Consider the following 25,956-nt stretch of genomic DNA (forward strand, 5'->3'; position numbering starts at 1 on the left):
AAGAAGCTAACTGTTATTAGTTTAATGGGAATGATAGCCTGCCCAGAGCAGTGAGTGCAAGTAGCATGGGAGCATCATTTTTCTTTGCAGTACTTCTTGCACAGCACTGAGGCTGAGTAGCAGAGAGAGAGAGAGAGCAGCAGCAGCCTGCCAATTGTTTTGTGGGAAATCTAAACCACTGAAGAAAAAGTGTTGTTCATATGACCACTGGCCTAACAGAGCTAGGTCTAATAGGCTGCATTTGGTGTAAATAAGCCCCTTCTTATCCCTCTGAAATAGAGGATAGATTTTTTGTTAATGTCACTTGAATAGATAGTCTACTGAAGTATTTAGTGTTCATTATAGAATAGGCAGTGCACACCTGATATTAGTTGATTATTTCAGTGCAACACACGCTTAAGCGTTAGTAACAAAGGAGCTAGATAGCCATATCTCCTTAGGTGTTTCCAATCATGTGTTGAAACTATTGTGTATTTTAGCCATTATTATGGGTGCTTTGTATAGCTGCAAATTGTGCATATTTCTCCATTGTTGTAACCATCACAAAGACTGTCCTCTGGTGCACTGTGTCAAACATATTATCATGATCTTGATGACATTGTCCTTATCACCTTGGTTTGACATCTTTGCAACATAATGGCTTTGAACTGCCTGTCATTAAAATATCTTTCATCCCTGGATGTCATAATGCAAAACCAAAATGACCACCCCTAAAACCCCACACATTCCCTCGATAATACCCTTTACAGCATTGACAGGATGTTATTAGTGTTGGATTTTGAATCTGTATTGTAGGTTATGCATTTGCAAAGATAAAAACCAAATGTCAGTAATGCCAAATCCAATTCCTTGCACATTTGGTTGCTGCCTGCAAGCCCATATTACAATGCTTATTCTTGGCAATTCAAAGCCCATTGAGGGTAGTTTTCCCCTCCAACCTCGCCAAACACACTGCGTTCCATTTTTTCACCGCACCAGGCGTTTCACATAACAGCACAATAATACAAGTCAGGGCAAATGAGTGACTGTGAGGGTGAGTGACAATGAGTGAGTCAATGCATGTGTGTGTGCGTGTTTATGTATGTGTGAGAGCTAGAAGGTGTGGGGCTATTTGTAAGGAATTATGGCAATTCTCTCCACTACAGCTACTGGACCTGTTGGTGTAAGACTTCAATAAGTGTAAACATTTGTACAATGCTACAAATAGAAATGCTATCCATCCATCCATTCATATCACAATGTATAGACACATACATAGAGATATACAAGACATTTTTTGCCACCAGTCTAGATACAGCACCCTATAATGACAAAGCAGAAACACGCTGTGTGAATAAATTTGACTTTCAATGCACACATGCATGTTTAAACTTTTAATTATATAAAAGAAAATATAAAATACAAATGGATGAAATATAATGCAAATGTACAAAGCCAAGTTGCTCTACAGTGCTGATACCAAATTTGTTTCAAAGTTATTACAGAAAAATCTTATTAAAATGCAATAAATGAGAATATTAATGTTGCAAGTTGAAACATCAAGAATGAAAGAGGTAAAAAAAAAAAAAATGTAATAACTAAAGTTGCACACCTTCGTCATCATATCACAAGAAGACAAATGTGGAGCCACTTTAAACTGTGAATGAAATGGTGTTTTCAAAAAGCAACATTGGTGATGTTCCTCTGAACGAGCTCTACTCTGCAAACCATGATCTAATTAATTAGCATTAATGTCTGCACATGCACTGATAATGTGAAATGGATGTGACATACAAAAATGGCGAAGAATGCATCATACAGGAAATATTCATTTGCTTGTGTGCCCGTGGTCATACAGTGGGAGTGCAGAGAGTGTTTCTGTGTGTGGTGTTTTTGCCAAGAAACCCACGAGGAAGTGCGAGAGTAGCTCAGAATTGTAATAAGCGCCTGTGCCACTATATATTCAATTTAAAGGTCAGAAGGATGGGCATGTTGCAAGATGGTGGTAAATCAGAAGCTTTTAGGGAGCCACTGCTAAAAAGGCCACGAGGGGTAGAGCAGAGAAAGATTGATCGGTGGTGCTGTGGCAGTGCTTGGGATGCTTGTGCAAACTGCTGGTGAACGTTATTGATTTAGGTATTAATCTAGCTCACCAACAGATGAAAAACAGACCGGAGCTTACAGATTCTATAATATGATACTTACAGTAGAGTGGTGGAAAGTATCTAAGTATATTTAATCAAGTACAATTCTGTGTTACTGGTACTTTACATGAGTATTTTAATTGTATGCTTTACTACATTTCAGAGGGAAATATTGTACTTTTAACACCACTACATTTATTAGGTATATATATATATACCTAATAAATGTAGTGGTAATTTTACTTACTTTATATTCTCCTGGGTAGCTTAACAAATAAATGTAGTGGAATAAAAAGTGCAATATTTGCCTCTGAAATGTAGTGGATTATAAATATAAAGTAGCAGAAAATGGAAAGACTCGAGGGAAGTACAAATACCTAAAAATTGTATATAAGTACAGTACTTGAGTAAATGTACTTAGTTACTTCTCACCACTGTGACTTTTACTTAAGTAAAATATCTTAATACTTCTTCCATCACTGGATACTTGCAACTTTTACACTATTGGGTTTTTAGTAAACATGTAGCATGACCATAACAGCTGTCAGCTGTGGTCATGTTCACATACATATATAATAATACATAATCAGACATGTATCTTTACAATATTAATTCTGGATGTAGTGTTTGTTCCAAAGCCAGTTGCCTGATTGCTACTTTGACATCCACCTGCCAGGCATGAATATTTTTCTCGCCTTGCAGATCTTGGAAAAAACATCATATTGACATGAATAAGCATAACCCTCTCACACCTAGGAGCAGAACGTCTGGGTTCTCCTCCTGTCTGAGTTCCTGCTGCGGGAAGTGAGACTGTCCTTGTTGTTGACAGGAATAAATAAAGAATAGGGTGGCAAATCATTTGGCTCTACTGTATCTGAGCTTCCTTTCTATGCTGCCGTAAAAAGAGAACATGACATTCCTGCAGCTGTGGACCAAGCTGCCTCAGTCTGGCTCTGTCCGTGGTGCTGAACAGAATAAAACGCAGGCCAATGACTGACGCTCTCCGTGGTCCTGAAATCACAGCATACACATACTGTTAGCAGCCTGTAACACAGCTGCAAAGTACACAATCTGTACATGCTCACATTGCACACCCCTTGGGGCAAATTTGTGATATTGGACAATATAAATAAAACTGACTTGGCTATAACAGTAAATTAAAAGGAGAGGGGAAGAAACTTACTTGCATGCATTACTGCTGAAAAGCATCGTATTTTCTTTTTCAAAAATTATAATATGAATTCCATAAAAGGGAGATCCATTGTATGTAGAGCACATTTTTAGTGTGTATTTGTTTTCAGCAGGAAGGTTTGGCTAACTTCCTCTCTGACCAAGAGCTGTCAAAAATCCTGTGTTGAGAGAAAAACTACACAACATTGAGTTTGGGCTTCTGTCACAGCATGGTGCAAAGTGTTGTTTAGACCTAAAAAAAAGTCAAACAACAACAAACAAAAGTCAAAAACTTTTCTGATAAGAGGTCTTGAGCAGAAACAAAAAACTCACTCACTACCAAAAAACCCCAAAAAACTGTTGGAATGCTTAACTAGAAACCCTCCATCGACACTTTAACATCTTTCTTTCTTTGCTGTTGAAATATATCAGCCCACCTTCAGAGTGTCTTTTCCATCGTCGGCCCTTTATGATATACAGTAGATACATCATAAACTATTGTGCTATAAAGTGGTCCGCTGCATCCATGTGTTAGAGCCAGCGCCTGTTGTACTTTGAATACAGTGCCTGCAATGCTTGCAACACTATTTCTGGAGTAGTTTTTCAACAAAAATATCATGGACATCTGTACAGTCGAATGCAATCAGATATCATTTTGTTAGCTGTCATGTTTTATTCGGAAGGATGCAAAAGGGACAAAAGCCTATTTGTATCATTTATCACTCTCAAGTTTCCATTTGTCATCTATTGTTGGGAGAAAAAAAAACATCCATTCCAAACACCAGAATTAAATTTGATGAAGAGGGAAAATGAATGGCAGCTCCTCTCCCTTGCAGACACATTTCAAGATTTAGTTTAAACTAGGCCTGTCAAAGTTAACGCGATAATAACGCGTTAATGCAAATTAATTTAATGCAACTAATTTCTTTAACGCAGAGTTGGTACCAACCATGTCATACTAGCTTGTCAGGAAGGAGGTTAAATAATGCTTCAAAACTTTTTGCTACTGTAAATTTTGGCGAGGAAAAACTGGCATGTCCATTTTCAAAGGGGTCCCTTGACCTCTGACCTCAAGATATGTGAATGAAAATGGGTTCTATGGGTACCCACGAGTCTCCCCTTTACAGACATGCCCACTCTATGATAATCACATGCAGTTTGGAGCAAGTCCTAGTCAAGTCAGCACACTGACACACTGACAGCTGTTGTTCCCTGTTGGGCTACAGTTTGCCATGTTGTGATTTAAGCATATTTCTAATGCTAAATGCAGTACCTGTGAGGGTTTCTGGACAATATCTGTCATTGTTTTGTGTTGTTAATTGATTTCCAATAATACATATATACATACATTTGCATAAAGCAGCATATTTGCCCACTCCCATGTTGATAAGAGTATTAAATACTTGACAAATCTCCCTTTAAGGTACATTTTGAACAGATAAAAATGTGTGATTAATTCGCGATTACTCACAATTAATCATGCGATTAATCGTGATTAAATATTTTAAATCGATTGAGTTCAAACATATGGTAGCATTTCTATACAAGAATCTTGCAATAGTGTGACTATTATAATGATGTTGTGAAGTATATTACTATCAGAATATGATTGATGCTCATTAAAAGGTGGAGTTCATCAATAAAGTAAAATTGCAAGAGTGACAGCCTCGCGGGTTAGTATGCAAAACCACTTACCTGCTGAATAACAGGGGACGTGATTCCATCATAACAAGCAAATGGTTATTTAATCATCTCATCACAGAACCATTTATTTTTCAGAGTCGAGAGTGACGGACATCTCTCACCCAGTATAGCAAAAGATTAAGGACAAGCGTGCGTGCCAGTGTCGAGGAGCACAGCAGAGCAAATTAATTATTGATGGGATGCTTTCAAAGCCCGTGGCGTCACTAGGTATCCGTTGTTACCTCTGTTGTTGTTTGGAGCTCTTAGAGAGGATGGAGACGAGGCAGACAGGGATAAAGACCAACGAACTTAGCCTCCCTCCTCCTTCCCATGAATGCATCCTGCCAAAGCTAATTTTCTCTTTTTTGACTTCATTCTTAACCTCATCTTTTCTGGGTTTTATTCATCTAGCAACACTCCAGACACGTTTGACCCGTGCTGCCACTATGCAGAAAATTGGTGGTTTATTTTTTTATTTATTTGTTAAACTAAGGACCAGCATATGAATGTCTCACACATGCTCAGATGAAAAATGTCATTCATTTGTTTAAACCTATTTAATGGTGCTTTATACAATATTCAGAGCATTAATGTAGCATCAAACAGCTATTTGATATGTAAAGATATAGATGAGTAATGTCTACCTGAGCAGAGAATGAAGTCACTCTCCCTATGTGTGTGTTGTAATCCGAGTTTCTCTGTGCTTTGTTTATATAGCCCACCGTGCCTTTTAGTGCATGTTAGTGCATGTGAGCGTGCCCTACTGGCTAGCTCACGGCTGCTCTGCACTGCGCTCATACGGCGGTTAAAGCTGATAACGCCTTCCTGACCGATGCCGCCATTGCGGAAGCGTAGCACCCACCCTCCGGTTCTCCCCCAGGTTAGCACTGTTATCTCTGTCAGCACTGTTGATGTTGTTTGCAATGTTAGCGCTGTTAGCACCGTTAGCTGCGAGCCACCGGCTCAGCCGTCGTCATGTCGAGAGCCTTGTGGAGGCACCATGAAGAGAACTGGATACAGAGTTGGAGGAGGCCTCCTGTTCATTCCTATGAGAGTTGCTCAGTGGCGTATGAAGCCAAAATACCTCGACTGCAGAGTGATAAAGTAACTGGATCATTCGCCGATCTTCCGCATCCATTGGGCCCATAGAGCAGGCGCAGTATTGTTTCCTTTAACTCCACCTCTTCATTCACATGAACGGAGGAGGGATGTTACGGACACGGAAGTTGTAGTACCGGCGTTTGGCCACTACGAAAATTTGCTTCGTGGCCCAGCGGTCTTCCTGGGAGCTTGGGAGGCACTAGCTATGCTCTGTATTTCATATCGAGCACCTTTAAATAGCTTACTCTTTAATGTCATATCCATAGGGGAATATAATGTCAACTGACTTTTAGACTAGCTGAGTTTCTATCCGCGCAGGTCTAGTGTACTGATCTGGAAAAGAAGAAGCCTGTGTCCCCCCTTAAGGAATGGTTTCACAGCCAGGCAGTGGGAAACAGCTCTAAAATACAGAAAAAATACCCTGTATTCATAGCAACGGGTGCCTTGGCCATGCGTGAACTGATGCTGATGACATTCACATGTAGCTGTGATGCCTGAATGGCTTAAGTTGCACTGAGGGTCTGAGCGGAGAAGCTTGAGGATGCAAAAAGGACAGAGACACGTTTTAAGCAGACAAATACTTTGGCGGTATTTTCCTTGTTGTGGGCTGTGAGTGAAAACTTAACTGGAATATACACGTGATGGGTGTGTTAGATGATGCAAGGTAGGTTAGACACATGAAATGTAATTTGAGTTTTAATGCCTGAGTTCTGTTTCTCTTCTAACCACTTAACAAGATGGAAACACGTCAGTTTCAGCTCATGTTAAATGTGGATGTTTTTAAAAAAACTTCCGAAGGGCAAAACATTGCAAAACATCTTTTTTTTCAAATTTAATGTAATAAATGATAACTATATATCAGTTACTAATACATTACATTATACAGTAATTAAAGGTAACTAATCCCAAGAGACACAAAGTACGCAAGACCCTTTCAGGTGTCACCAATTATTTACTCATAGCAATACTTGAGTTGTCACACATGGAATATTTACACTCCTTGTTTTTTTAATCCTCTGCACACTCCAATTCTCTTGATTAAAATAATATGGCAAATACTTAAAGCTGCAGTGGGTAAACATGGAGGCAATATGATTAAAAATAAATAAAAATGGTCACTATATGAACCAATCAGAGCTGATCTGAAGTCTGCCGTCCATGTTTCAGAAACATCTTGTAGTGTCCTGTTTAGCTGTAAAATGAGAAAGTTTGTGACCAATGTTGGGATCAGTTGAGGAAATACCAAGCACCGACGGCCAGCCGGAGCACAGCCAATAGGAACGCTGTCTCTGAAATGACCTGTGATTGGCCAAAGTCTCCTGTCACGGGCTAGATTATCTAAAGCCTGAAAACAGAGCCATGAGGAGGAGCAGAAGTCTAGTTTTCTTTCAGAACACTTGAATTACAATATGCTGAAAGGTTATTATGGAATTTTTACCCAATGATGCCAAAAACAATCTGCCTACTGAAGCTTTAAGGACCACAACTTTGAATACGCATTGTAAAACATTGTAAAATAAAATTATCAAATGGTTTTGATATCTGATGTGGATGTTCACAAAACTGGTGATACAAATATCATGTTTAAGAGTTGCAATATGTACTGTAGCTTTAATGAAAGCAACTATTAGCCAACAATAGCACTTTGTAATTGCTGACATACAATCCATTAAATAAGTGTGCTAAGGTGGTGGAACTGATGCTAAAAGCAGTTTGTCTGGCTGGATTCATAATGCAGGGCACCAATTGGTGCTATTTGCTGTGTTACATGAATTCCAGCTCTATAAAGCGTCCTCCAAACAATTCCCACAACAGGATGAAAGAAGTAGTGCCTGGACACAACTTTTGCTAAAAAACCCACAAAACAATGTAATACATTATAGATGTGGAGATTACAATTATGCAAAGTTACACTTAATGATGATTAGTAAGGGTTGGACCTCTCAATTTGCTGCTCATTATTGAGAAAGATACATTATAAACCTATTTTTTGTTTATGGAAATGATACCAAATACCTGTGGTGATTTGTTGTAATGTTAAAATGGTAGTATTTGTGTTGTCACTGGCCAAAGAACTACAGATGAATTTTGATTGGAACTTTCTCTTGTTGTCTTCCTCTCATCTTTCCAAATGCCCAAATGAATGAATAAAATGCAAACAAGACCGACCACTTCAAATTATAACAACAAGCTGGTGAATTCTGGTTCCACAAATGAGATAACCCTCAACCACCCCCGCTAAAAACGTGCAGCACACTAATGACTAACTGGGGCCTCTCGTGGGTGAGCAGAGGCTAGTGTTAAGGAATCCATCCCATTTGCTGTCCTCCCACAAACCTTAGCTAATCAATGTGCACCGTGGGCAGCGATTACAAATGAGTCCTATCCCTCAGCTACTAAAATGCATTTTAAAACGGACTTAATGGATCACGAGTTGATCCCAGAATAGTTAAGGATATCCAGTGATGCTGAATTCAACTGGCTGTCATATATCTAAGAACCCTCGGTATTTGACCCTCAAAAGCCACTCCCCTAAAAATTTCATTTTGAACTTAAACAATGACCATGGCTATTGTTAGTACTCACAACTATCAAGATAGCATCTTATGGAAGACTCCGGCGATGCACAATGCAGGCACGTGCATGGTGCACAGGTAGGTAGGTAGACAGGCAGGCAGGTAAGTAGGTATAGGTATTACAGTCCTGCAATAGCCACAGATACCAGATTAATTTTTTTTCGTCAGAGCATTTGATTTATTGATTGTTGCTAGGAAGATAATTTGAACAAATATAACGGGTTTTGAAGAAGATTATCAACCCTAGCTTTAAAGACAATGAAATAAGAACAGTGGATTTGACAAGGTAAGAGTTTGCTCCTATGAAATATTTACTCTTCCTGCTTTTTAAAGCACCTACAATCTCTGGCTGGTTTGCCTTACACCCCCTTTAAAATCCCAGGAGATAGACAAAGGATCAGATATGTAATGTGCATTGCCTGCCTCCTGCAAAAGGCTGTGTGTTGTGAACGTGTGTGTGTGTGTTTGTCTGCAGTATCTGAAGCCCACAGTGCCATCAGGCTCTCAGAAGAGGAACTGCTGCTTTCTTATAGATCACCCTCCCTCCTTCTCTCCTTCCTACCTCTCTCCATGTCTCCACTCCACTCTCACAGACTTAAATCTGATTTTATTTCTTTATTTGCCAGCAGCTTTGTCGCTGAAACATTTGCATGTTGCAAAAGGGGGGTAATGTGAGCCATTTTGTTTCCAATTCACCCTCAGAAGACTCAGAATTTTTTTGAAATGTGTCCTGCTGCACGTGTACCCGTGCGTCTGCGCGCGCGTAAACGCCATGTGTGCGCGCTAACAGACCAATCTGGACAGATAAGAACCAGGTTAACAAAACGCGCAGTCTAAATAAATAAACCAGCAAATTGACAAACGGACTGCACGTGAGCACGGTGATCAAACACATATAGGCAAACACACACACACTCTCACATAGTTTTACCACACACACACGCACACACACACACACTTGAGTAGGACACCGTGCAGAGTGCGTCCCTCCTCCTCTCTCCTCTCCTCTCTCAGCCAGCAGATTGCCTGCGCCGCTGACGCCAGCCAGTCACACACAGAGCTGAGCTGTGAGTGCGCGGCTGTGCAGAGAGAGACTGCATCAAGGAGCGCTCGCATCGGGAACTGTGCGTGCGTGGGAGTTGTTCTCTCTCTCTCTCTCTCTCTCTCTCTCTCTACCTGCCATTTGCATTCCTTTTCTTTATTCTCCAACACTCATCTCTCGGACGCACAGGGAGTCCCATTACCGAGGGAGGATCGGTGCGCTGTACGTGCGTGCGTGCCTATATATGTGTGCATGTGTGTGTGTGTGGGCTGCCTGTTTTTAACTATCATCTTAGAGAACCGCTGTGGAGAATCTCATTTGGGAATCTGCAAGAAAACGGCTTGTCTTTTTCTCCTTCTCCTGTTTTTTTTTTTGAAAGCTGTCTTTTTTCAAGGCGATGGACTTGAGATAGTGCGTCTACATTTTGTGTTGAGTGTTGGTGGCTGGGAGTTGCCGTCGGGGAGAAATGCGAAAGGATGCTCGGAAGCAGTGAAGGCTACAGCAGGTGAGTATCCGATTAGAAAAAGGAGTTTTTTACTGTCCTCCTCAGCGTTCATTCTCATGTCGATGCAGTTTCAATAATGTGAGGCCAAGATTGTAGAGAGGTGGATATATCCAGGACGCAGCAGTCTCTCTGGGCTACTTTAAAGAAAAACATCCCTCAAAATATGTCAATCTTGTGTCAGTTCATACCAGAGGCTTTCATAAAACTGCTCGGTTTTCATTCTGATGTCAAATCGGCTAAAATATCCCTGCAAGTCCGCGATGATGATGAGGGCAGAATCGGTTGACAGGACAGAAAAGCAAACGAGGGGACTTGGAGTGTGGTTAGGCGCGTCCTCTGCAGGTAAAACATGCATCTAATACTCCACATCCGAAATTAATTTAGAGATCTGTTATCCTTGCACAATTTTTGACAGTGTAATCTCATTTTCTGTGCATTTCTATGTGTGTGTGTGTGTGTGCTTGTCTGGGAGGACCAAGGCTTAAGACATTAATCAAATGTAATTGTCCCACGAATGTGTGTGTGAGAGGGAGAATGTAGGGTGTGTGTGTGTGTGTGTGTGTGTGTGTGTGTGTGTGTGTGTGTGTGCCTTTATTTGGCCGGCTCTGCTGAGATAACACTTCACATTGTGTGGAAGTGTGAGGCAGTCGTGATCCTCCCCATATGCCATTTTATTATTCATCTGCAAAGATGGCTATCTGTTAAATGGGCAGCGTGTTATAAAGCAAAGCAGGATGCTGCTGCTGCAAAAAGGAGTCGTGCATTTCATTGATCCTCACTTTTTCTTTTTTGGATTTCCACCAAGACAACAGTGATGGGATGGAGTCTATATATAGCTTTACAATGCAACTCCACAGGACACAGGGTGAAAACTTGTGTGTGTGTGTGTGTGCCACACGCCGTCTGTTGTTTGTTATTCAAGGCAGCATTTGCAGAGAATAATATGACAGTGGAGCCCCTGAAATGTCCCCCCATCCCCACCACCACCGCCCCCCATCCTCTTTATTGTCCAGCTCTGCCTCTTATAATGACACACCAAAAAAAACACAGTTGCGGCAGAGTATCAGAAGGCTGTGTGATACTGTGCCTGCGGACATTCATAAAGTGCTGTAGCTCTATTGGTTATAAATAGCCGGAGGGAGCGGACAGCCAGATAGAACAGGAGCAGCCTCCCGTAGCTCGAGCAGCAGCATCAGCAGCATCAGAACCATCAGCAGCCTCTCCCGGCTTTATCATGGGCTCACCATCCAAGATGATAGATAGCTGATGCACTTTGAGATATCACACAGATGCAGGGGGCTAAGGGTGTGGCACATGGGGCTTCAGAGGTGCATTATAGCCCATCCTGAGTTCTTTGTTTCCCTCCAGAGTGTTATTTTCTCTCCTTATTAAAAATAATACCTTCTCTCTGTGTCTTTGTGGCACTCAGTAGTGACTTCAGAGTGACCCTATCGCACCAGATGTTTTCCTTTTACTGCTACATTCCTGTAGGGGCTCACTTACAGGCTTAAAATCCTATTTCTGTCAGGTTTTTGCTGTTGATCTATGTGATGATTGTGATGCTGCCGACTCAATCATGGCTGCTGCGACAGCCAAGAGGCTGCTGAGGTGTGTGTGTTATCCGCTCTGTTCAGACGCCCCTGCTGCCTTCATTAAAGAAATGTGCGGCCGCTGACCTTGGCCATCTAGGAGTTGTCAATAGGATTCACCTCTCTGCCATGCGATAGGCTATGGGACACAGTAACAAAGACTGTACCCCCCCGCTCCCCTCCCTCCGTCCCTCCTCTCTTACAACATTATGCCGCTGTTGACATACTATATTGAATTACAACACGTTGATCAATGTTTGCAATAAGCTAAACCTCTACGCAGTGGCCGATATAATACAGAGTATCAGATGTCACAGGGAAATCATGCTCCTCATAACTGCATTATGTTTCTATGAAGCATGGTTACATCTTGGCATGTTTGTAATTTGATCACATGCAGGCAGAATGGAATAGCAAACCAATAAGACCAGGATGAGAGCCGCATTGGTGATGGTGTGGACCGTGATGTTAGCGCATGATGACTGATCACATGGCTTGCCTTCTCACAACACACTAAATGACCAATAGTGTTAGTGAGCGGGGCTAATGCTGGCTTATGACGTGTTAGTAGGCCGCGTCTCTTAGAGACACTCACCCTGGGTGTAAAGCCGACACCTTCTGCATTGACAAGGTGTTTATTAGCTCCCAGTTGTGAGGCCATGATGCCTGCATAATTCTACGATGACACAACGCTGGGAGTTTTCACCCGGGACGGCAATTATGTTGTCTTCATAAGACCCGGCTGCCATTTCACTTGATGCCACTGCCTTGGTACATGGATGCCCAGGGCTGGATGGCATGTTTACAAAAGGCCTGCGGTGGGATCATAGTGGCTGTTTGATGGGAGGGGGAGGAGGAAGTTGTTGTTCACCAGTCACTGTTGTCCTTGGTGGATGGCTTTTGAACTAGATAAGCAAAAAAAAGCAGCTGCAAGTGCTGTCTAGATGTCATCAGCTTTTTTTGGTCTTTCTTGAAAGGTTCAGCAGTGCAATCCCTTTTGAGCAGAAGAGTTTTCACCTACAGTGTTGTGAAAGTGTCCCAGACAGCACACGGCACAGATCCTTAACAGTATCAACAAATATTTATTTCACTTATTCCCCCAAACTGAGTGTAACTAGAGATGCATAATCCACTGTTTGTCTGTTCCGATCCGATACCTGACTTTAGATATCTGCCGATACAGATATAATTCTGATATCAGAGCTCTTTTTGCATACAATTTGCATTGCAATGCAATTTTGAATTACATTTAAATGCATTCCAAGTAGCGCTGTCAAACGATCAACATATTTAATCGTGATTAATCGCATGATTGTCCATGACAATCATACATTTTTTTTCTGTTCAAAATGTACTGTAAAGGGAGATTTATCAAGTATTTAATACTCTAAACAACATGGGGGTGGGCAAATATGCTTGCTTTATGCAAATATATATATATGTATTATTGGATATCAATTAACTGCACAAAACAATGACAAAGAAACTGCATTTAGCCTACAAAATATGGTCAAATCATAACATGGCAAACTGCAGCCCAACAGACAACGACAGCTGTCAGTGTGTCAGTGTGCTGACTTGACTATGACTTGCCACAAAACTGCATGTGATTATCATAAAGTGGGCATGGCTGTAAAGGGGAGACTCGTGGGTACCCATAGAACCCATTTACATTCACATATCTTGAGGTCAGAGGTCAAGGGACTCTTTTGAAAATGGCCATGACAGTTTTTCCTCTCCAAAATTTAGTGCAAGTTTGGAGCGTTATTTTTCTTCCTTTGCGACAAGCTAGTATGACATGGTTGTTACCGATGGATTTCTTAGGTTTTTTTAATTTCATATGTAGTATCTTCACTCTAGCAACTTAAAAACTGAGCTCGCTACAACCTCCGAAACATTGATTGCCTTGGCGTTTAACCGATTTTGTGTTAGCGCGTTATTGACATTAATTCCAACGTTATGAACCCTAATTCATTTTAGACGTTTTATTTGAACTGTGGCTTGGCTTCACATACAAACAGGTGTAGGAGTGCAAATTGCTATGGCAACCCCTTAAATGTTTTGAAAAACTTCAAATCAAGTGCACTCATTATCAACTACTAGTAGATTTCCATACATGAGTGTGACTAATGAAACTCCATTTGGTTGTTTCTTACAATACAGCAGCCGGTTGTCATGCATCGGTCATGCCTCTGTCAGATGTACTCTATTGTGTTGAACTTTGTCCAACAAAATGTGGTTTTGTATACAGTGGTTTAGTGATTTTCAAGCCTCTGGGGGACCAAACATCAAAAAGCAAAAAAACAAATCATGCTGCTTGCTTTAACAAAGCTATGTTGAATATCTACCAGTGTGTCCTGGGTTCCTACAGTACAGTAAATACTGCATTGTATAAACACACATTTGGGCACACAGCCAATGCTTTGCCCTCTGTTTTACCTTCATCAGAGTGATGGTGGCTTTCACTGTGTCATATCTGCAATCAGATTTGTCTAACTGCCATTGCATTGTCCTTAATCTTGTGATGTTGGATTCATTAACATACATATTATATGCACTAATCCAGAATTTATACCAAAATGGGTGACATTGCATTCATCACATCAATGATACTGGTCATAAAGCTGCAAATACCATCTTTATTAAAAATAATAGAAGGATCCCATATGGTCAAAGTCATGTGATGGCATGAATTGCAACAGAAAATCTACAAACTACTGTGACTCGGCTTTTATTTTGAGTGGTTTTATAACAGGTATTTCAGGGCTCTTTCTAACAAAAGCAGCAGAAAAAAGCAATAATATCTGAAATGACCAATTATAGTTATAAGAGAGCCTTGTTAAAGGCATGTGAAAGGCATGTCTAAATGCTGTGCATTCACCTTTGCTTGTAGGGCCCATTCATCCATGTATCCATGTAAGAAGCTCATACAAGTGCACCTAATTCTGATCTGCTTCACAGTGTTGTGAAAAATGTCTTTAGAGAGTTTCTGCAAAGGTGGCTTCAGAGAGCGATTTCACCTTTTATGCTTGTGTGGAAAATCAAGGTGTCCGCAAAGAAAAGCTGGATTACCGCATGTTTTCAAATGGCAACAGCCAGCAGAAATGGATTCTTGGCTTGAGTTAGAGTACTGTACCTCCACAAGCCTTGACCCTACTCAGTCTACATGTAAATGCAGCATCCATTTAGATTTTATCGTCATAATGCTTGGCCACTGCCAGCATTTTGATGATCCCTTGAATCCGCCTACCTCCAGCTTTCAATAAAAATTGTGTACATTTAATGGATGCAAACTCTGAGTCGTTGCCAGGGCCGGAATAACATCCTGCCATAAACCACATGGAGTCCCTGGGAGGATGCATCATTAAAAAAGGCATTGATGGTGGACAAGGTTTAGGTCAAGGGTTGGGGAGGTGTTATTGTGCTTACTAAAGCTCTTCACCAATCCTCTGGAAAGGACATTTGTATTCACTGCATAGGGACTAATCAGTGCCTATGTTGGTCACCCCTGTTGCCAGGCAGACTCAAACTTAGACACCCGTATTTTAGATGATTGTGTGAATGACACATATGTCACCCTGGTAAGCTGCTAGTGGGCTGTAAATTGCATCAGCGGAGGCAGCCGACGGCCTCAGACTGACAGCTTGAGATAGGAGGCTGGAGCTAAAAACACATGAATAGAAGTTGCTGAAGTAAAACACAAACAGCACTCTTTAATTTCACTTATTCCATAAAAACTGAAGCAGCAAATGTTTTTCTTGGGTGTGAAATCCATACCAATTGTTATTTACAATGCCTTCCTTTCCATCTGTAAACACTGAATATTATTGTCCCATTTGATATCCGCACATGCATTTATAACTGGAGTCTGAATAAATTGTTTTGCAGCGGTAATGATTGCTATTGTGCGGCAAAATGACAATATGTTGCATCTGTTCTATTCAGCATCGGTGGTATTCAGTGGCGACTGGAAGCCCAATAGTGGGACAACAGAAGCTCCACTTATATCGCCACTCTTTCATGGAGCGTACAGTGTGATATTTTCCATAAGTGGGGACAAGATTCGTGTTTCTGCCCCACCTCGCTGATGTAATAGCTGTTAGAATACCCTGTTGAGATCCAGAGTTCACCGAGTTTGGTGTTTAGGTGCCGTACTAGCACTCTCAACCCGCAATTCCTTTGTCTAGTAGGCTGACCGAGGATCTACTTAGGAGTGAAGTTGTCCTTTACGCCGCATCTGCTACAGGTCTCCTCTGGTTTTGGAGGAACTTGCTTTGTTGCGGTTGCTATTTCACGGCACTCGAAAAGTGCCATTAACAGCCACTAATCCCATTAGAATTCAACAAGAAAACGGACACCCCTTTTCAAATGCTGCCTTGGTATAGAAAGGCTACCCTCTGTGATACTCGGATTAAAGCGCTCTCCGATCATTCAAATATTTTAATGTGCATCAAGCCCATTATACCCTCCTTTCGTCGGATAAGTGTAGGTGCTTTTCATCCATTGACAGTCTGCTCCCATTCATCATGTGATGCAAGACAACAGGGGCCCTGCTTTGAGGTATAAAGGGGCAGAGGCTTTTAGTTCCCTAAAAGCTCACTTTCTCAGTCTCTTTGGTGCTCTCCCTCGATCTCTCCGTTTAACTTTCCGAAAAGCTCTCTTTATGTCTGTCTGTCCGTCTTTCTCCCTCCCTCACTCCTGCTCTCTTTCACCCACTCACTGTCAACGCAGAGAGAGAGAGAGAGGATGACAGAACATTGTAACAAAGAAGTGCTAATACTGTCGATGGAGGAGAGCTAAAGTGCATAGAGGAAACAAGGGGTCAGATTTCAGCCTATCGATTAGACTGGGTGGCATGAGGAGATGTTAGTTTGCTAGACACGAAGAAGCAGCAATAATCTCACCTACAGATACACACCACCATCTCAGTTCTTGTAGAAATACCGGGACTTATGCCGTGTCACTGAGGATGATCTACTTTTGAATTTAAGTGCCATATTCTGTATATATTTTGGGATAAGTCTATATCTTGGAAAAATACATATCCAATTATGTCAGCTGGAATATGCCGATTGCCTGATGTATTCTGTAAGCACCATACCTTGTCTATTTTTGAATCTGACAAACAATGCAGGAGTCCTCGCCATTTGGCCACCAGCATTCCTGTTATAGGTCTAAAACATGTTCACAATGTATAAATAGACATTGAGAAATCCAGAATGAATCAGGGCTGCAACTAATAATTATTTTAATTACTTCCCCCCCAAAGATCCTCATTTGCTCTACAACATTTTCAAAAATAATGACAAATCCCCAACTCAAGTTTCCACAGCCAAGCTAATGTGTCAAAATTGCTTATTTATTCTGACCGCCGGCCAAAAACCCAAAGTGTTCAATTTATAATGCCATGAAAACAAGCAAGAAAAAGCAAGCAACTCTTCAGACTCCAGACATATCCAGTAAATATATATATTTGTTCTACCAATAGTTGGCTAAAATATTAAACAGTGATCAAAACTGGAGTCAATTTTCAACTTAACAACTAACCATCTCAGCAACATCTTGAATCATTTAACATGACTGAACATGAACACGTACATTTTGTTTTTTTTAAAATTGAAGGAATCGGAAGTATGGGCCAAGTCAAAATGTGTCATATATTATTATTATTATCATTATTGGCATATCCATAATAAGACATCTTTTATGCATGCCCATGTTTTTACATCCTTTACCAGGGAGATATTAAGCTGGGAGGCAAAATATACTGGATCTAACAGATACACAATGATGAGTAATAAGGTGAGGACAATGTCAATCTTTTAAGTATTTTGGGTTTCATTTGCCTTTATTAGATAGAAAGCAGAGATGTGGATGGATATTAGGGGAGAGAGGAGGGGTGACATGTAACGAAGATTCAAACCAGGGATGTTCAGATTCCATGGCCAGCAGCTTAAACCCCTACAGGTCAATAGGAAGCCAGAACAATGTAAATTGTATAGCTAATAGCATACTGAAGTGTTGCTGTTGTGACATAGATTTGATTTTGAATATGGTTAGTTTGGTGAAACCTTGCAGGACAATAGGGCTGGGCAATATATCAATATTATATCGATATTGTGATATGAGACTAGATATCGTCTTAGATTTTGGATATTGTAATATGGCATAAGTGTTATCTTTTCCTGGTTTTAAAGTCTACATTAAAATAAAGGGATGTAATTTTCTGAACTTAACAGTCTGTTCTAGCTGTTCTATTATTTCCCTTTACCCACTGAATCATTAAATCCACATTAGTGATGATTATTTGTCAAAAATCAACTCTACAGTATCGTCGCAACATCGATATCGAGGTATTTCGTCAACATTTTTTTGTAATATTTGGTTTTCTCCATAATTGCCCAGCCCCACAGGACAACATAATAACACACAGTCTCCTCTCTAAGCTGAGCTGTACAGTATGGGTGGGGTTGGTTAAGCAGAGAGGCAAGATGGATATTTTCATTCAGTCATTGTCAATGTGTCAATCAGGAAAACAGAATGTAGAAAGCTTCATTCAAGGACGGGAAAAGCAGAATTACTGGTGGAAGGCTTTGAGATGTATGTATGCCACAACTAAATGCACATTGTTTGGACTATTCGTTTGATCCTCTCTAATAGCAAAGCACTGACTTTACGAGTTTGCTTATGTATTACCTCTGGACAGACATATTCTAACTTTGGCTGCTGCCAGTCACATTCTCTAAACCTGGGGGGGGATGAATGAGGGATGTCTGAGCGGTGAAATGGTGATGGTGGTAGAGCATGGGTGGATGGGGACTGATGAAAGGGCCAGGCAGCGATCAAAGGCGAGAAAATTAAATGGCATTTGACCTTGTTGGACGCTGGCGAGTGACGCGCTGCCACAGAAGTGCAAAGTAGTTTGGGAACCTGTGGGAATCGAGAGGGGAGAGAGATCAGGTCTGCAGAGCGCTGGTGTGGGGCGAGAGGATGGTCCGGGCAATTTAACCCTTCCATCTCATAACTGATTTAGCAGGGGACTCTGTTCAAAGGTGTAGAGGTGGCAAAAGTTATTACGGTGACAGAATGAGTCAATTTAAGGTGGGGAAAAAAAAAAAATGTCTTACATGCATTGTACTGTAGGGAACTATGGTATAAGTCTAACTCTATGCATTAAAATCCTGCTTATGATGTGAAGTAATGGGCTCTGTAAATTGGTGTTACAGTATGCCCTAAAAAGAAATCTCAGGAGTAATCTACCCTCAATAACCCAATCTACCCTCGCCCTGATCCTGACGTACAGATATGCAAATGTCAAATAAATAATTCAGCTCTTTTGCATTTTCTTGTGCTTGCTCCTACCATGTTGGCAATAATGAGTACAACAGCAATGAGGCAAATATGGCCAGGCTTTAGGACAGATACAAGTCAAGCAATGTCATCATTGTGCCATCTTTGTTGAATTTATATTTATGTAAAAAGTAAATAAACAATTAATTGCTTAATAATTATTTATTAATGTTCAAAACATCAGAAAAAAAGTGGAAAAATACTTGTCGCAATGGGGTTGTTGTCAATTTCAGCATTTTTACTTGAACATTGACTGAAACAATTAATTTATATTCAAAATTGCTGCTGATTACTTTAATTTGCTCAAAAACAAATTGATTGACTAATCATTTCCATTATAAATGCAACATTTAAATGACATCGACTGATTGATTTTTGTCCTTATTGCAAAAAGACAATATTCTCACGAAGCTGTTTACATGGATAAGGAAAATTAATATCCCACTAATATTCCAGTTTACATGCAGCCGTGAATACTCCGATTAATGTAAGCAGTGGCGGATTTCTTCGCCAGTGCGTACACAGCCTCCCTCTTTCCTTCCTTCCTTCTTGGAAAGGTCTGCGTTGCGATATTTGCGCATATCCAAAAACCTGTTGACATCTAAGTCTTTTATGATGTTTAAAAGTAGGTGTGTTTCTCAATTCTGACCAGAAATGTAGGCTTTTTATTTTGGGCATGCATTTCTAACTGTTGGCTAGTTGGTTTGTGTACAACGCGCAGAGCTGGCCGTAAACAGGCGTGAGGATGTGTGTCGCAAACTGCCGTAAAAACCCCAATTGAGACACATATTCTGAATGTGCTGTATACATGTTTATAAAATACTCCTAAAACCTGAATAATGTCGGCATATCCCACATGTCTTAATAAGGCCTAATTCAAAATATCCAAACGAAATATGCTGTTTACATGACCCATATCAAATTTGGAACATTGTCATATTTGTAATAATAGTGGACTATTAATGTGCATGTAAATGTAGTCAGTGACATTTGAACCTCTGCAGTACAACTGTTCATTTCACTGAAGCACAAACTTTCTGTTTTGTAGCTCTCAGGGATGATGGTGTTTTTTTTTTTTTTATTCCTGTTATTTCACCATCATGCCAACTCTACGAATATGAATGTGTTTAATCATCCAGACTGCACAAATAAAGTTTGTGTTTTAAACCGAGAGTTATCTGGAAAAAAAAAAAATCAGCAGTTAGCAGTGTTTTCAGCGCCGTTGGCTTACGTCTCCTCTGCAAATGTCATACGAGTTGCATCACAACAAGGCTAACATGACGAGACTACAAAGATGAAATTCTAAAAAAATGTGTGTCGACAAGCATATCATCTGCCTGTCAGCATGCTACAACAAAGGCACTGCTCTTTGCGGGGAGACAAAGGAAACAGACAGTCATTCTCATTAATTAAGGCATGAGTGGCAGAACGGATCTCACTTCCATAGCTCTGCAGATTGAGGTTGGATGGGCTTTGATATGAGTTGCACTCGGAATCTAATGAGGTTTTCCTAAGAGATAGTAATCCACACATATAACCTCGCCCAAAACGCACCATTTTAAATCCATTTCAGCAGAATTACTTCAAGGATTCCAAAGCTGAAAGGAACAAAGTTCTAATGCATTTTTCTGTCACTTCTTTTAAAAAGGAGGGCACAAGTGTTGACAAGGGATTTGCAGTGTCTTTGCCAACCCTAAAGCCATCTGGTATTACTATACAGGGTCACCTTGTCATTGATCCATGTGTAGCATGCGAGATACCTAGATTGTCTTTCTAAAAGTGAGATTCCGCTCCCTCTAGTACCCCTAGGATTAGCAGAGCTAGTGAGATGTGATTCTCTTCTTTTCACTATCTTTATGACCTCCTCTCATACTGCAGGGAACCAAAGATGGAGAACGGGAGGATACAAGGACAGCTTAGACAAGTAATTTTGCCTTTAATTGCTCGAACCTCCCATGAGTGCTATTGCTTAAGTACTCCAAAAAACTGTTGTTGTTTTCCTCCACATAATCTTTGATTATATGAAGGTCAGCATTTTTTCTTTCTCTAAGCTTCTTATGAGAGAATTTGGAGCAGGTGGATTGCTCCGAGAGATGAGACAATGCTCCCCTGTTGGAGTTGAGAGTGAGAGTGAACTCACCCTTTTTTTTTTTTTTTTCATCCACTGCAGTTGATTTCTGTCTCCCAACTTCTTCTCTCAGCCATCTCATATGCAGTTGTCTTTGTTTTTTTTTGTTCTGCTTAGTCCTCATTTCCCAGTCTATATCAATAGCGCCATTATGTGGGGTTTTATCTGGCTAATTAAGGCTTCATCTTTCTGGGCAATCTCTCAGAGGACATGGATTAAGCTCCCCTATCTGTGCACCGGAGCCACGGTGGGGTCGGCCCAGGCTGCTCCACTCTCCGTAGATTGTGGAGGTGGAAAAAAAAAAAAAAAAGCATTGACATAAGATTGTTTTAGTGAAATGATACTCAGAAAAGGAGAAACATATAAATATTGGATGCTGAAAGTGGGAATCACAGGATTTATTGATGAGCTGTGGTATAGGTTTTGGAGAAATCGATAGTACAGTGCACTCAGTTTGGGCAAACATCTCGGTCCTGCTTCCTCAAAGGGCCCAGGGTTGTTTTTGTTTTTGATTGATTCATGCCTTCTGTGCAAAAGTATCAGATACAGTGTGTAACAAATCCCCACTACAACCTAAATACTGTAAATTATTTTCACTGCCGGTATGTGTCAATTGTCCGGCCTATTCTAACAGCCGTTTCAATCGATAACTGAGCAGACCGTTGCCTTTGGACTATTCATTTACACTCCGTTTGCTTGCCTCAACAGGCGCCATTTCGTTTGCATATACAATCAGGTGATTCATTTTGGTTGAAGTAGGAATCCTGAGTCACTGTTTGGCAGTGCAAGAACAGCACTGTATGCATTTCAAATGCCTTGTTGTTCTGGGTCCACTCTCATTATATTTAGCTCTGAAAGTCAACAGATGAAAAGTCTGGGTCAACACGTTAAAACAACAGCCAGTATGCCCTCGCCGTTTAAATGAAGGATGAATGGTGAGACCTCAGCGATACACTGCAGACCTGTCACTAATTATTCGCGAGGTTAAATCTACCTTTTGACTTTTCTCACATTGCAGTAGAGAGGAGAGAAAAAGCAAAAAAAAACATTTGTTTTGTTGTGCTGCAGAAACAGATTGTGCCTCAGAGCTTTGGCTGGCTCTTGTGCAGTTCTTATAATGCAACTGATTTTTTGATAAAGCACTTATGGGACAGTGTTTTTGTCTGAGCTCACACCATTGAAGGAGATAAATCGTAAATGAGTAAGCTGAAGTGACTTTGCTCAGGCAGTTTTATACAAGAGGCTGTACATTTGAGAGCCATGAATCAAGAACTGTGCGGGAAAAATATATTGTATAGTATTGTTTAAAGATGCAATTGTGTCTTGAATCTTATACTCTGTCACCTTCCTGAAGGTGTGGCTACACTGGCATCCATTTTAAAATCCACGGAATACAGTCTTCTCCGTCTCTGAATTAGATTCACCTTCACGAATGTCCTACAAAAACATCTACTCGAAAGAACTATGCCATTTTAAGAAAATGAGAAAAATGACCCAAGGTTGAGACTAGGGAGTTGTTTTATTGCTTCTCTTTTTTCTCCTTTGGTTCCTTTGGTGAAAACAGTGACAGTGGTGAGATTCAAAATGGTACATGGGACGAAGGCCTTTGGAGAAGCATGGCATGATTGTTGCTTTCATCCGTTCAATGCCACTAAAACCATGGCTTGAATAGGAATGACTGTTGCAGTTGAGGACTGCATTATTCGACGTCTTTGAAAGTGATATTGAACAGTTACAGAATTATAAAGACTGCTAGCTGATGTAAAACAGTCATGAAATAGATCAATAAATGGTTAACGTACAGTACAGAAGAAAGCTTGACGGATACTGGAGTTTTAAAGCTGATATTGAGAGTTTAAACATGACAATGATATATCAGCCATTATGTATTCTTTTACATATACATAAAACTTATATAAGGATCTCCTAAGATTGTGACAAAGATATGTACTGGCCCTGACTATTTTATATATTGTGTTTGTTTTGTACATAGACTGTTTTTAAGAAGTGGACGTAGTCACCTAGACGTCACCCATTGGTTTGTGGACTGCCATTTTGAAGCCTCGAGTTTGGCATTTTGGCAGTTACCATCTTTTTCTCATAGACTTCTATACAATCAGACTTTTTTTTTGCAACCAGAGGAGTTGCCCCCTGCTGACTATTAGAAATAATGCAAGTTTAAGGCACTTCAGCATTGGCTTCACTTCTCAGACCCGGAGGTAGACCACCTGTTTTGTATTCTGCCCAAGGTGTTTTTCCTGTCCTCTACCCGATGTACAGTGAGCTTCGATAGGCAAACTGAATGGCAGGTTGCCAAATGTTTTTTTTTCTTCTCCAACAATGCAACCCTAATTCTTCAATACTGAAATAAAATAATGCATGTTGGAAACAATCCCTGCCTTGTTGAAGCTCCCCGCAGTGTTTTGTCTGCAATCTCTGCTGCTCTCCAGCAACAGCACTATCCTCCAGATCCCAGTGCATTAGTGTGGCATGTTGTGCATCGGGGTCACCTCTCTATCAACTAATTACAGCTCATCTCCCTTTAAAGGCCTCACTGCGAGCTGCGGGGCCGGCTAAGCAAAGGGGACATTTTCTTCGCCACACTGGGAGGATGCCAGTCAAAATTAAAGTCAATATGGCCCTAAGACGCTCCACGTTGTGTGCCCATCACACTTCCTAGCAGCCGATAAGATAGGGCTTAAATTATTCATTATGAAATGAAGGCCTGTTTCCATGTTGATTCCCTTAATTGAGGAACGACTGTAGCTTGCGGTGTGGTTGCAGCTATTAAAGCTACATCCTATATATGGACGAGTTGATGCACTGGTTGTTCCATAAGCCAGCATAAGAGCTCGCCCAAATACAAACACCCCTCCCAACCCGCCCAACAGATACACTCTCAGGGCAACTGTCAAATCCACTCACTTCATCTAAAAGATTTATTCAAACAAATTGAGTGAGGAGAGTAATGAGTTCAGTACCCCCCCTCTCAAAACGTTCATTTATCCTCTCCTCCACCTCTGATTTTTTTTTCAGGAGGGTTCTTATGTTAAATTTTACAATTGTAACATCTTCACCTTTAAAACATGATTCTTCCCCAATAGCACTGCTTGAGGACTGCTTTGATTTCCACAAGTACTGTCGTTCTGAAATTAAATGTGACACAATGTCTCGGCGAATGCTTTTGTTCAATAGAAGAGGTAAGGGCTTGATTTAGCTGCATAATATTAACTCATCACTCGTGGATAATTAATTCTGAGCGAAAAATGTGTAGTATTTAAAGTTTAGTTTTGGGTGCTCTGGCAGGATATGTGAGGGAACTGACTTTATGTCCTTCAGTCTGGGGATGTGAACTTGACCGCCATACATGGAAACATGTATAAGGTAATCAAAATAAAATGTCGAGAATTATAAGAAAAACAACTAATTTTGATTCTCTCACAGTTGCCCTTTAATGCAAATTGGATTTTAAATTGTCCAAAAAGAACAAGTAGATGTCTCATATACATGTAGGTGAAGAAAAATGGATGATTACATAAGTAAATGTTTTCGTGGCTGCTCATCACAGCAGCGACGGGGGAACCTGTTTATTTGCCTAAGCTCCTTTGCTTTTCGCACAATAGCCTGTGAAGTCATTACAATAATAATGGTGAGACGTCAGTGTTTCTTCCTAATCAGAAGCTTGTGGGTACATTATGCAAGAGAAGGAAAATGGTTCTTAATTTTGGATCCAAAGAAATTGAAAAACACTATTGTCGTTCACAAAAAGACAAACCGTGTATAGTTACATAAACTCTTATGTGGGCCCTTCATATGGTGCAAACGGTCATGTGTTTTGTTTTAAAGCAACTTTGAAGAATGAGAAGTATTTGCGGCTATTTTCATTGAAGTTGTAATACTGTCTCAGGGGCTATTTTGTGTACTGCATATCTAAAGCAGAGCTCAAGTAGCAACCAGAACCATTTGTAATAACCTTTAATAAGCTCAGATCTGCTACAAAGTTGATGTAAGTAACTGAATGTTGTTGATTGTAAATGACAGTTGCTTGTTTTGTCTGGCCAACAGTCCAAAACCCAAATATTTTTCATTTTAATGATAGAAAAGCTGCAAATCCTAACATTTAAAGGGGACATACGGTGCTCATTTTCAGGTTCATACTTGCATTTTGGGTTTCTAGAACTTGTTTACATGCTTTAATGTTAAAAAAACACAGTATTTTTCTCTACCTTCTTTACCTTTGCAAAGGTAGTTCTCAAGTTGCGGGTGGTATATTCTAATGAACGAGTTTGTTGTTTGGTAGTCACTCCAGATATCCAAATGGATGTGCACAAGCACTGAAAAGGTGAGTTTTTCATGACATGCCCCCTTTAAGAATAAAGAACAATATTCTTAATATTTGACATTTTTGCTTGATACATAACGCCAAAGATTAATCATTTATCAAATTTGGTGTCTGTGGTCTGTGAATTGACTAATCAAATAGTCATTGCAGCAGTAGATGTGAGAGCCTTTTGGCCTTTTACCCTTTTATATCTATTTTTATAGTAGTCATTGAAACAGACAAAAACAAAGTTTGGGATCTGAAAGTTTTAGAAAATAGTATGACTAGAACTGCTGAGTGAAAAAAAGAAGCACAAATTCTCTTTGGCCCTTTGCTTGAAACAGACTTTCTTAAAGCACCTCATGGGA

The 25,956-nt window shown here is 40.4% G+C and overlaps 1 protein-coding gene across 3 annotated transcripts in view; it reads left to right on the top strand.

Annotated features, from left to right (window-relative positions):
• The window catches only part of lingo1a (leucine rich repeat and Ig domain containing 1a), a 150,304-nt gene that overhangs the window by 111,623 nt on the left and 12,725 nt on the right, over positions 1-25,956 (top strand). Inside the window, exon 1 of one of the 3 annotated variants that reach the window (XM_074633924.1) lies at positions 9,647-10,200. The exons of the other annotated variants lie outside the window; for them this stretch is intronic. The gene's annotated coding sequence lies outside the window, so the exon portion shown is untranslated. Of the gene's footprint in view, positions 1-9,646; positions 10,201-25,956 lie in introns of those variants that run through there. 3 annotated transcript variants of the gene reach the window in all.

This window comes from Sebastes fasciatus, chromosome 4 (assembly GCF_043250625.1).
Source record: "Sebastes fasciatus isolate fSebFas1 chromosome 4, fSebFas1.pri, whole genome shotgun sequence".
Classification (NCBI taxonomy): domain Eukaryota; kingdom Metazoa; phylum Chordata; class Actinopteri; order Perciformes; family Sebastidae; genus Sebastes; species Sebastes fasciatus.